The sequence below is a fragment of the Lissotriton helveticus genome, chromosome 12 (assembly GCF_964261635.1).
Source record: "Lissotriton helveticus chromosome 12, aLisHel1.1, whole genome shotgun sequence".
Lineage (NCBI taxonomy): Eukaryota > Metazoa > Chordata > Amphibia > Caudata > Salamandridae > Lissotriton > Lissotriton helveticus.
The window spans coordinates 83,092,497-83,106,202 of record NC_136073.1 but is presented as its reverse complement, the minus strand read 5'-3'; positions in this window follow the sequence as shown (position 1 = coordinate 83,106,202).

The window sequence follows — 13,706 nt, the reverse complement described above, 5'->3', positions numbered from 1 at the left end:
TTAAGAAGCATCAGAATTATCACTATAGTCTTTATATTCACACAGTCAACTACAACACCACAATCACTCTTGATCATTAACCTCTTGTAAGGCCGGTTATTAATTATTTAACCCTATGTATCCCAGCAAAATATATTCTCACAGTGAAATATTGCCAAAAGCTGTATTAACTGTGTAGGAAAAGTAATGTTTAGCCTGAGCTGACTTTGTATTTAGTAAGGTCCCTACAGTGACTTTTACATCTCCATTTTTATATACAGGTATATTTCATACATTTTCCTTTAACATTTTAAAATCCATGTCTCTTCTTTCCATAATCCATTTTAATCACTTTGGTGTTAAGTTTATTATTTATAATTTCTTGTTTTTTCCCAAATGTGTTTGGGAATTGTATTGTTATCCTCTTAACATCAATATAATTCTGTACTGCTATGAATTAGCACACGTTTCTCAGGACAAATTTCGGTACCATTGTTACCTGGGGTTAGGCAGAGGTTTACATTGGTAGGTCGGTTTTGATTGCCATCAACCAAACTTTTAACAAATGTGTTGTTGTTCAAAAACAAACTTCCAAAGTGAGAGTTTGTTTTTGAAATTGTTTCTTTGTCCTTCACAAGCCAGGATGAGGATGAAGGGCAAAAAAAGGACATCACACAGTTCACCCTGATTATGACAGGCTGTGCAATGTTCTTCCTCCGATTGCACAACTCACTCAGATCATCACAAGAAGCTTTCCATTGATTTAGCCAACCTAAGCTCCATCAGTAGAAAGCTGATAATCGTCCCACCCCTAAAGAGTGTTGTCAGACTGCCATTTTGGCAGACAAGCTACCATACGGCTTTTGCAACAGAGTACCCTGTCTGTCAAATTATAAACCACCGCCTTTTTTACAGGACAGGTACATTTAGAATTTAAAAGAAGAAATGCAGAGGCACACATTTATGTCACGATATATACCTGAAAAAAATTAACATTTTTATACTTTTAATTGTGATGATTATAGGTTTAAAATATATGTTACACAATGCATTTATTTTTCCATTCATACAACCTCCAACATGCTCCTGTCATCTCTTATAGAACTTTGATGTATACATATTCCTAATGTTGTCTAGGTTCCTAGCATGTAAAGATCATTGTAGCATATAATCAGTGATGTCATTTGAGATGTCATCAGTAATGTCATCTGTGATGTCACAGACCATCTCATGAGTGATGTAATATATGAGGTCCTAAGCAGTGAATTGTGGGGGTATAAGTTGTAGTTAGCTTAGCTAACTATAACTGCTGAATTTCTCGGGTTTTTTGCAAATACAATCTGAGCCTAAATATAACGTCCCTGTAACATTTGGCTCTTTCAATTTATGAAAATCCTATTTTGATACTATAATGACCCTGTAATTCATAGTTTTCATGAGTGAATTTCAACCCTTTTATACATTTACATTTCTAAGTGTAACCTGTTGAGATTTAATTTTTTTAAATGAGTAGTGTATCTGAATGAATTGATTAGGGGGCAGCCCATTGCTTTGTACAACACGTCTATCCAATTTGAGTATTTTCTAATGTCTAATTAGTATGCTAACTATTACCCAGATGCACCGTTCCCTCTAAGGCTCGCGCACCGCTCCTGACCTCACCGCGCACCCCCTAGCGTGGAGCGCGCACACGGTCAGGAAGTCGCGCCGCCGGCTGCTTTGAAAGAAGCGAGCGGCGCGAATGCGGCGGAGCGGTCGTGAGGCGTGCAGGTAAGGAGGTGGGGGGAGGGCTTGTGGCGCTTGAGGCTATGAAGGAGGGCGGGGTAGACTCTGGCCTTTTGTTTAAGTATTGCTGTTAATTAAAACCCCTTCACGGGCTCCGTTTAACAGTAATACTTAAACAAAAGGCCAGAGTCTTCCCCGCACTTTCCTAACAAAAGAGTAGACAGTTTCCAAACACACAAGTGGGGCAGAGGGCAGAAGGGCACCAAAAGCGAGTGGGGCAGAGGGCAGGAAGGCACCAAAAGCGAGTGGGGCAGAGGGCAGGAGGGCACCAAAAACGAGTGGGACAGAGGGCAGAAGGGCACCAAAAGCGAGTGGGGCAGAGGGCAGGAGGGCACCAAAAACGAGTGGGACAGAGGGCAGAAGGGCACGAAAAGCGAGTGGGGCAGAGGGCAGGAGGGCACCAAAAACGAGTGGGACAGAGGGCAGAAGGGCACCAAAAGCGAGTGGGGCAGAGGGCAGGAGGGCACCAATAGCAAGTGGGACAGAGGGCAGAAGGGCACCAAAAGTGAGTGGGGCAGAGGGCAGGTGGGCACCAAAAGCGAGTGGGACAGAGGGCAGAAGGGCACCAAAAGCGAGTGGGGCAGAGGGCAGGAGGGCACCAAAAACGAATGGCATTTGGCGCCGCAGACGCGCGAAGTTCGGTTCCTGGCGCACATAGCCATGGTTGCAGCGCACAGAGACCCTCCACTGCCGCACACAGAGGAAAAAAATTAGAGGGAACATTGCCCAGATGGCTTAATTTATAGTGCATCTCCAACACTATAATGGTGTAAACAACACTAAGGCTATGGGTCAAATTGCCTTGTGTGTCTATAGGTTTGCCACTGTGATTGCCCCTTCACTGTCTTCAACAGATAACTGTACGAAGTCATACTTGAATGAAAACACACTTGTTGGTTTTTACTTTGCAGAAGTGCTTGTGTATGTGGTATAGGTGTGACTGTATTCTCAGGTATGAACAACTCCTATCGAAAGTTTCTGGAGGAGCCTGTTAGTAAGGTTTCAATTATTATTTGTTTCGCTGTATTATTAACTGTGAGTTTTTTTCCCAATTTTTTTATCATCGCAACTTCTTCACGATCCCTGCAGCAGCACCGCAAGGAGGGTGTGTTTTTGCAAAATCCTGAAACACATATATAGACATATTTTAATCACTATCTGACACTATTTGTTTAGTAATATGCTCTTAAAAGTTGTATTAATGTAATGATTTTTCAAGAAAAACTGTTTTACCTGGTCTTTTTCATGTTCACAATGAGGCCAGGCACCACGATGATGTCGCTAATTGTGAAGGGTGCATGTTTTGCAAAAGTGTGAAACACATATTTAGATGTATTTAAATCGATCTTCGACACTCATTCTTTAGTAATATGATCTTAAAAGTTGGTTACGTGTAATGATTTTTTAAGGAAACTATTTGTACACTTTTTGCAGTGATTTCGGAAGTCACAATGGTGTCAGTAGACATGAAGAGTGTGTGTTTATCTCAAAGTGTAAAAGACATATAACGACATATTTTAGATAAAGTTTGTCTCTAGGTGTGTAGTAAAATATTGATTTAACTTCTCTTTTTGCATTAATTTGTTAAAAAAAGCAGTTTTAAAATCTGTTATGTCAGTAGTGATGATCACAAATATGCTGCGAAAACACAAAACAAAGCAGACACTCAATAACCACCAGCACACTAATTGTTTTTAACCATATACTTGATTCTAATTATCACACTGCATAAATCACTTTATGAATAACGAAAAAAAACATGTATAAGTCTATTTGTTCCTCTCTGACAGCATGAATGAGTGCTTAAGTGAGTTCTGTAACTGGGTACATAACTGTCAATAAGTTTCTGACTGGGTGCTTGAGGGTCTGGGAGTCGATAAATCAGTGCCTGAGTGGGTCTGTGAGTGGATGCAAAAATACCTGAGTGGGTCTGTGGGTGGGAGTATCAGACTCTTATAGGGGTTTTTAATGGTTGCATGAGGGTCTGAGTAGGAACTTTGAGTTGATGTATAAGTGTGTGACTGGGTCTGTCAGTGAGCATATGAGTCTCTGAATGGGTCTGGGTGTGACTGTATGAGTCTCATTGACTCTGTCATAAGACGAATCTGTCTTTCAGTGGGTGTGGCAGTCTCTGAGGGGGCCTATCAGTGGGAGCGTCAGTATCTCAGTGGGTCTGTCAGTGGGTGTCTTAGTCTCTGACAGGGTCTGTAAAAACACGCATGAGTCTCTTAGTATGTCTCTTAGTGAGTGTATCAGTATATGAGTGAGTCTGTGAGTAACAGTGACAATAGCAATGGGGCAGTTAGTGAGTGTGTAAGTGTCTGTATTAGGTTTTCAGTGAGTGCATGAGAATATGACTGGGTGTCTGAGTGAGTGCATAAGACTCTGAGTGAATATGTGAGTGGATGCATCAGTTTCTCAATAGGCCTGAGAATGGGTGTGGGAATGTTTGAGTGGTTCCGTGAGTTGCTGAATGACTGTCTGACTGGGTGTGTGACTCTATTAGTAAGTCTATCAGTGAGCATTTCTGTCTTTGAGTGAGGGTGTCACTGGGTACATGATTATCTGAGTTGGTCAGTGAATGGGTGCATCAGTGTCTGTGAATCTGTGTCTCAATCTCTGACAGGGTCTGGGGGTAGATGCATGTGTCTGGGTCAGTGAGTAGATTATTAACAATTTCAATAGGTGAGCATGAACACTTGACTGGGTGACTCAGTGGGTGCATAGCTGCCTCAGTGGGTCCGTGAGTGAGTGTATGACTAAGAAGATATATAAGTGGATGCATGCGTGGCTCTGTTTAAAGGGTGCATGCATGAGTCTATGAGTTGTTCTTTGAGAGAGTGCATGAGTGTCTTAGTGGGCCAATGAGTCTGTGCAACAGTCTCTCAGTGTATCTCTGAGTCAGTGCATCACTGTCATAGTAGGTCGCTGAGTGGACGCATCAGTGTTTGAGTCAGTCTACGAGTGGTTGCCGCAGTAACTTAGAGAATCTCAGAGTGGGTGCATAAGTGTCTTAGTGGGTTTTTGAATGAGTGTGCCACTGTCTGAGGGAGTCTGTGAGAGGGCGCATCAGTGTCTGAGTGCATATCTGAGTCAGTGTCTAACTCTCTGAGTAGGTCTCTAAGTAAGTGCATCAGTCTCTCAGTGGGTCTCTAAGTACCACTATGAGTATCTGAGTGGGTCTCTCACTGGGTGTGGCAGTCTCTGAGTTAGTATGAGAATGGCCGCATCAGTGTCTAACTGGGTCTCTGAATCAGTGTCTCACTCTCTCAGTGTGTCTGGCAGTGGGTGCATCACTCCATCAGTTTGTCTCTTCGTTGTTGCATCAATGTCTGAGTGAGTTTTTCTGTCTCAGTGTGTTTGTGAGCCAGTGCGTGCATCTGTGTGCATAAGTCTCTAAGTGGGTCTGTTAATTAGTGTATGACTCTGACTATGTCTTTATGTGGGTGTGTGAATCGCACAGTGCAACTGTCAGTTGGTGTATGAGTTTCTGAATGGGTGAGTCACTGGGTGCAGGATTGTATATCAGTGGGTGTGTGAGTGTGTAAGTAAAACTGATGGCACGTGTGCATATATATATATTTAAAAAATGTATATATGCGCGTCGATAGTCACAACTTCCCCACAACGGTTAAGGGGGGCCGTGCTGATGATCGATGTGTCGTTGCAAATATCACGTGTGAATACAAAATATATTTGGAACACATATCTTGTGTCACTAACACCCCCATTTCTCAAACATAGGGTCAGAGTACCTCCACATAGATCCATTATGTCATCTTTCACAGAAATTCTCCGGCCCGGGAACTATTCCCCCATGGATAAAATAGCAGTGCAATGTTCTGTTCAAGTTGTAGCCAGACAATCACAGCATTCCTCTTGCCTCATGTCTTCACGCGTAATGGGGATGTCTCTGAAAAATATCCGGGGCCAAATATGTAACTTAGTTTTTCTTCTTAACCCATTCCATGTGTCAGATGGCCACACAGTCACACGGTCACAGTGGGCATGTGTGGAGGATGGCCGGGGCCGTCCGAACCCCACCCACTCATTAATTTGCCCGCACAGCGGCAGAATTCGCACCGCGGCCAACAGGTTAAAGCAAGCTTGGATCTGACACTCAAGCCAGTAGCAATCACTATGTCAAGAACAAATCTACATCCTAGATATGCACTGTTCTTCCAGGAGAAAATCAATAAGTACCAATTAGGCCTGGGTGGAGCTCGTGGAGTTGCACTCCGCAGAATTCCATGGAGCTGTCAAAAAACTCCACGGAGTTCCACAGACAGGTTGAGTAAGGCTTTGGCGCTACCAACGATTGATGTTCTGGGCTCCTTTTCTTTGAAAATGACAGCAAGATTTCCAGGGCAAGATATATGCAGGCTCACTATTTTGTAGAGGCAGTGTAGCAGATATTGGACCAAAAGATGTTAACCCTTATACTGCTCAGAAGGTAAACATCGTTTACCACGAAGTTTTTACAACGCGGTACCTTTAGCACGCATCCCTTACAACGCAAGTCGTTACCACGACTTGCGCTGGAGGGCGCTAAAGGATTAAAAATAGTAAATTTACTATCCAAACACCTTCCCTAGGGTCCACAGGGACTGGTGTTAGAATAGTAAATTATACTATTCGAAATCCGCGCCCCCAACGCAAGTCGTGGTAACGACTTGCATTGTAAGGGATGCGTGGTAAAGGGATGCGTTGTGACGGTACGCGTTGTACCGTCATACATCCTGCTCAGAAGGCAGGAGAGCACTACCCTGTGCAACCCTGCCTTTCACTCCAACCACCTCACACGCACCCTTACCGTGAAATATATATTATGATGAAGTGCTACCTTTGACCCACACTCATCAGTCTCTTCATCAATGCTATTTCTGTTGAATCGCGTGATCCAGGCAAGCTGCCCGAGATGCGAGCTCCTGAATAAACAGAAGACATTGATCAATGCAGACAGGTCCCCCTTGCGTCCGGGCCTGCTTCTGATGCATGTCGCAGCAAAGTAAAATTCAGCATCTTTTCCCTGACTAGAAGCAGACTTCCAGCACTCCAAGCCTCAATTTGAGACACATTATATACGGGTCACACCTCGTATAAGCGTCTCAAACTTTACCTGTAAATACTCTGGAGGAAGAAATAGGGTGCACTGATCCAGTCTATTCTGCTGCTGAACATGAAAAGAGAGGAGCGTGCACACAACAGCTGCAGGGATCCTGTTGCACAAAGCCAGCTATTAAACATGAAACGGTGTGCCTGAGCGGAAAACCAAAAAGGAGAAATGTAAAGTTAGGGCACTGGGGTGACTCCTTAAGTTAGCCTCCTCCAGTGCCATACTGGGTAGTATCATCCATGCTGGTTGTTCAAGAGCAGGTGGGTGGTGTTCTGCAGTTTGTTGTATGTGTTGTCTGCACACAGGTGGATGGAAGACACAGCAAGTGCAAGGGAAAAGTATTGGGTGAACAATGGCTGCGAGTGCAGGGCTGCCAAAAACCAACCCAAAGGTTTATAGCCCATCGGAGCGATCGCATTAGCAAAAGGTGGAGTGGGTGCTAGGGTGGATTAGGCACTCGGCAGGGGCTTCTGGATGCAATAAATGCCTAGGGACAAAGGAGCCAGAGAAAAAGGATGTGAAGGGAGCCTTGGTGATGAAATGGCAGTTGAATGCATCAATGAATCTCACACATCAGCTCTGGCTGCCTGCACAGGCCTCTGGGATGCTTGAGCGCCTACTCCTGCGGGATTCCCAACTTTTCAGCACAGTTTGCTCTCCCAGCACAGCAGCTAGGGTGAATGGAGAGAAAACCACACTCCGCATGCAGTTGGTGGAGTTATGTAAGGAAACTCCACCCTCCAAGCAGAGCATGGAGTGAGTTAAACTTTGCAAATTTTACCCGGCAGAGCAGAGTTTGCCTCACACCCCTAATGGCAATATACAATAGTATATTTACAAATCTATAAAATCTATCCCATGGTGTTAGAGATAAAGTTTAAGCAACTTTTTAAAGTAACTAACTGTGAATGGTGTGTTTCACCGAATATTTTACTGCATAACTCATGAATGGCCTTACTGCCAGCATCTCTTAAAGTAACCATTCAAAAAATGCAGATGTTTAAAACCAAGCTATCAAAAGAACTGGAACTTATAAAGAACACAAAAAGTGACTCTAAAATGGCACAGATACTTCAGAGGATCGCAGAAGTAAAACAGATGACTGCCAGCCAGGAATGCTTATGAAAATAAATCTACAAAACTAAAAAGAGACATTTTAAGACTTCATAAACCTCTTCTTCCAACTCACCACTTCATAAAACATTATATTTTTGGAGATTTCCTTGTCAGTGTGAGTCCTGTGAGTAAACGGCACAAAAAACAGAGGGTTTAAAAGACAAACAAGATTGCATAGCATCAGCCAACAAGAACCCTTCCAGACATCAGACCCAGTTATTGACTTAACTGAGGGGCTCATATCAACAGGGGAATTGCACCTCTTGAGCAAAAACCTCTTTTTCTGTCCTGTACCTAAGGACTATAATATGGCCAACATGAAAAAAGACCTAAACACCTTTGATAGAAGGTGCAGCCTTGCAGAGTACTTTAACAAAGATTCTAATGTTGATCTGCCAAGCTACCTTCCATTTAAGAAGTTCTGCCTTCACAAATCATTGACTCACTCCTCAACATGGTAGAAATCCTATTCTTGATACATGCATTTTATCCATTAACAAAGTCATCAAGGAATCAACATCTAAAAGGTTTTTGGTAACATTACCTGAGAATAAAGAAAAGCTCAGGACAATGGAGAGGCCCTTGACAACTAAATAAGGAGAGAAACCCAGTGGAAGAAAACCTTTACAAACAAACAAAGCACTACCTTCTCCACATAATTCAAGAAAGAAATAATTCCTAAGGTTGTAAGGACCATAGATCAGACCAAGTCTACTTAGAGTTTTGTTTACATCATATGTATTAATGTGACATTTTGCATTTTTCAATATCACAAAATCATATAAACCAAAATATATATACAGGAATAATGTAAACTCACTATACGTTCAGAAACTAAAAAGAACATCACAATCCAAGGCACTCACACCCACTCATACTGGCAGAAAAAACATGCATTTCAGACATTCAAATCATAAAATTTCTAGAATGTTATCGCTTGCCCAATGTTTTCTTTGACATCTGTGAAAAAGTTACATGAGACTCAAAGTTTTCCTTATTTTTTAGTTTAGATCATAAATCAAAATAATATACACACACTGGGAAAACAAATAATCCAACAAGATTGCTCCAACGTGTGTTTCGGTAACACAGAACACACTTCGATGAATGTATGCAACTTTCATCTGGCACTATATGGAATGCTTATGTAGTTGCATAGGCCATCCGCTGAACAATTGATGATGCAGAGAACTCACATCAGTTTCAAAAACAGGGTCTGAAATATATATAGTTCCAAAGTGTAGTGTAGCTCCTATTTTCCCAATAGGCTCTGCGCATTGGAATAGTACCTACAGTAGTAAAGGCCTAGGCCAGACGTTAACTAGGTCTACTACTGTCGATGCTAGACTTAATTTTTGGGTTTGCCAGCTAAGCTCAGAGTTCGCTAGAAACTTTCTCGAATGTTCAAGGAAGGAATTAATTCCCCTGATTAGACAAGAAGGGATTTAGTTTCTGACAACCATAGAACATGACAACTTTGCTCTCCCCTAATCAAGAGTCAATCTCAAGAGTCGTGTGAGCACAAGGCAATTATTTTACTCAGTCAGTACGTGCATTCTTAGTCTCATCAGAATGTAGAGAAAAGGAAGAGACGGGCGTGTTCAATAAAAGATGTTATTTATTGATCAGTCTCTTTTCTCTTACAAGAGAAATGGATCGATATTATTGCAATACTTATAGTTAAGTAAAGTGCATACATTAAAAGCAATAGTATAAAATAATACTGTAAAAACATTGATATGGTTTCTGAGCCATATGATGTTTAAAATGATTAAAATATATTTACATACACATATACATTTGACTAAACGTACTCAACTGGTGTTTCTAAATACGCCTACCCCGTGTACCTGACCTAAGTCTAATGCGTGGGCGGGAATAGAAAGTTACAGTTTAAGTTAAGTTTGTTTTTGCCAAGTGAATAACTAAAGAATTCTCTGTGAGGGGTTATTCAGTTCTGTACCTGGAAGTTAGGATGAATGAGGAATGGTATCTCTTTCTCTGCTCTCGATATTCCAGGCTGCCTGCGAGGGCTGCCCAGAAGCGCCGGTGCTGGGTCTCTCGGCTTGAGATAGCAGCGCGTCTCTCAGCGCGTCAGGAAGGCGGGGCTGCTGCCAGCGGGGTCTGCTTCTGCTCTCGGCTTCGGCAAGTATGGCTGCTCCGTCTTGTCACCACGCGTGTGTTTGCATAGGGCAAGGTCGGCAATATTTATACCTTAAAGGTGCCGAGATTGACGTAAGGATGGACATAGATACGTCAATAAAGATGTCATACGACTTGCTCGTTAGCACATTCTTTACTAAAGTTCTCTGTGAAATCAAAACAATGGCCGCACGGATTATCCAGGTTGTCATAGGTTTGATTTGTTATGAGAACGTCGTATGCCTTATCAGGGGCTGGAGGAATGTCGCTTGTCTAATTAGATCTCAAGCGTTATGACCTAATCAGATAACACGTTCCTGTGCCGTAGTGTGACTGCGTCAGATAACGGTATCTGCATCATGGGGGTTTTCTTGCCTCATGGGCTGACTGTTAGTTAACTTGATAGTTAGTTTAACCAGAATAGGGTCAGGAATAGGGGGACTGATTCAGAACCTATAGAAATACACGACACCCACTCCACGCTAACTATGGTCATATCTACTAATCTATGCATAGTATAACATAGTACAACATACTATAGAGTATAGTGTATACCTTACCACCCCAAAATACATAAATGCATTTCGAAATTTTCAAATATACTGAAAAATTGCAGTCATATATATTGTATGCACATAAGCTATGAATTAAATGCAAAAGTAAACACGCATTTTATGCATTATTGCTTATTGGTATATGAGAAATTCACATGAAATGGCTCTTAATATGGCTATACAGAAAGGAAGTCCGAGACCATTTCATCACATAATAAAATATTAGTGAACCTACCAGCGGGCAGCTAAAGTCTATAAAGTATCTAAAAATAGAAATTTTAGTTCTCTAGGAATAGTTTCTTACTTTAAGCAGAAGATCAGTGTCCCGGGAAAAAAATATGTAGAAAAATATTTCAAGGGGCTTGCTGAAAAAAATTGCTGTCCGTGAACTGGAGTGACATTTTTCATGTGACTTTATTTTTAAAGTTGAAGGCCGAATTCAGGGAACGCCGTGTGCGACTTTACTCAAAAGTCTCTATTTCTGTTCTGGAGAGAACATCATATCATTCAGGCTTTCGAAAAAACTGTCAACAGCTTCATGGGAAAGTTCCACTAAGTCGGAAATAGGGGTAACCATGCATTCGTGCGCATGATTGTCTCCATTGACATTCTGATTCGCATTGCTGACAGAAGGTCATACCTGTTCGATGCTGCTTTCACCTTGAACCTCACTACTCTTCAATCGTAGTGGTGAAGATTCCAGGAATGCCGTCATCAGGATTGGCAGCCTTTGAGGGCAGCACAAAGCGTGAACCTTGGTAGGAACCAACAGTGTATCTGCATCCACTGGCGCATCCGATTGTAGCGTCAGACAGGTGTCTAACACGCATTCTTCTCCGCATAGCAGACACCTTAGTACAGGTAAAACACATCTTTGCCACATTGGTCGAAATGATAGAAACCAAGTCATGTTCAGGTCTCTAAGCCGGGAGAGTCCCAGGATTTTTTATATCCGGTCCCGGTATCCAATGGCTAGGATCGTATCTTCCATTGTCGCGAGAGTTTGATCTGTGACATGGGTTGCCATAACGAAAAATAAGGACTAGGAATAGGATTCCTGCAATTAGTCCTAGGATCAGGGGAAGTCCGCCAAAAATCGAATGGACGAAATCTGGAAAAATACCCAGTATGGCTTTGAATGGTGTTAATGCCATCGAAAATACTGTCTTAAATACCTTTGAGACCCCTGTGGTATCAGAAATATTTAAGATTTCGCTTAGGATTTCCGCGAAATGTACGGGGGAATTAGTTGATAATAATGTATGTATCTCTGCAGTCGTCCTTGCGACTTGTAGATCATACGTTTCTTTTGATGACGTGAGCCTTGTAGGCGTCTGAAGAAGCACTGTTTTCATTCTGCTTAAAGTATCTATTCGAATAGAAGTAATTTTCAAACTGGGCCATGCCCTTGCCTCCCTGTCTGGAAAGGAGCTGGGGAATAAAGAACGTCCACAGCACTTGACCTTCGCCATTGTAGTTACTAGATAAGGAGTCCCGGGCATAAGACTGCAACATCTGCGGTCTACAATAAGAATGTAACTCCCATTATAGAGTCTTTGAAAGAATGGTTCTATTTCAGTTGCAGGTGCGCCTTGCTGGTGACATGAAAGGTTGTATGAATTTCCTTCACAGGCTCCATGCAAACTAATTCCGTTACACAGAAGCGTGCCGCTTAGTGACATAGCACAATTGTTGCCACTAAGAAACACTTTCTGTCCTTTATTACTGACACATGCATGTGAATAGGGCAGGTTCCAAGTTGTTTTAAGGTACCCCTTTCCCAATTTCTCGTACATGCCAGCCTGTATATATTTTTGGCAGTATTGAAACCTGAAGGTTGAGATTGGAATATTTATGATTCCGTGGATTATCCATTCACTGACAGGTCGTTCTGACATTGTCATTGGTAATCTTTCTAGTTTTTCAATGCTCAAGATTGTATAATCAGCACCCTTTTGCGCCATACCGATTTGTCTATCAGTAAGGTTAAAGATTTGGAATAGTGACGTTGTGTTGATTAAACGCCAAGGCACGTAGCCTGAACGCAGATTTTGTAACGTCCAGCCAAGCTGTACAATGGAACGCAATTGTGACTGACCATGTTGTAATAACAGTAAGTCTTGCGATAATATATCGATTGCCGAAGACACAATGCTGTCCAATGAAAAAATTCTGGAGGACAGAGTCATTAACCCATTGTCCACTACAGAAAGTGATTTTTCCAAATTGATACGGTCAATTTCCCGTATTCTTTCTGCTGTCTCAATTTGAGTAACCTTCCAGGCCTCATTGTATGCTGCATATACAGAGGCTGCTATGAAACGCTTTTGACGCTGTTTGCGTGGTCCCAGTATGAAATCACGCAAGTCAGCACCATCAGTAAGTAAAGTTAGGTGTTGCTTAATTTCAGGCAGTGTGGAAGTCTGTAGCCATTGAAGGCATAATTTGCCCACACTGTAGGTTGTTATTATCCCTGGGTGATGTCTTTGGGGATATCTAGGGTCTGGCCTGGTCATTTTAAAACCCTGTGTTTTATTCAGGAATCTATCTTGACAGTTATTTGTATCTGTGGGCCAGATCAACCATTGTTTCCAATCAGGATGTGTTCTGTTTTGGTTTAATATATGGTTTACGTCTATCTCTTCATCTGTATCAGAGTTATTGCTAAACATTGTTGGCTTTGGAATAGACGGATTATTTAAATCTTTGATTTTGGCTAAGCCAAGACAGGTGGTTTGTTGAACAGTGTCATTTAAAAATATCATTTGTTCTGGGATCATGCAGGCTCTAAACAAAGCTTCTATACCCTGTACTTGCCATTCTTTTGTACCCCAAACACTTTTCAAATCAACATTTTTGTCCCAATAATCAAATCCAAAAGTATTCATTTTTTCAAAGAATGAATCTGAATATATCAATTTTGTGTTGGTTATCATGGTTTTCATCCCTGTCTTGTTTGACAATTTAAAATGAAATGTTTCAGCATTACTTATGTTAAAACCTGAAAAATATGA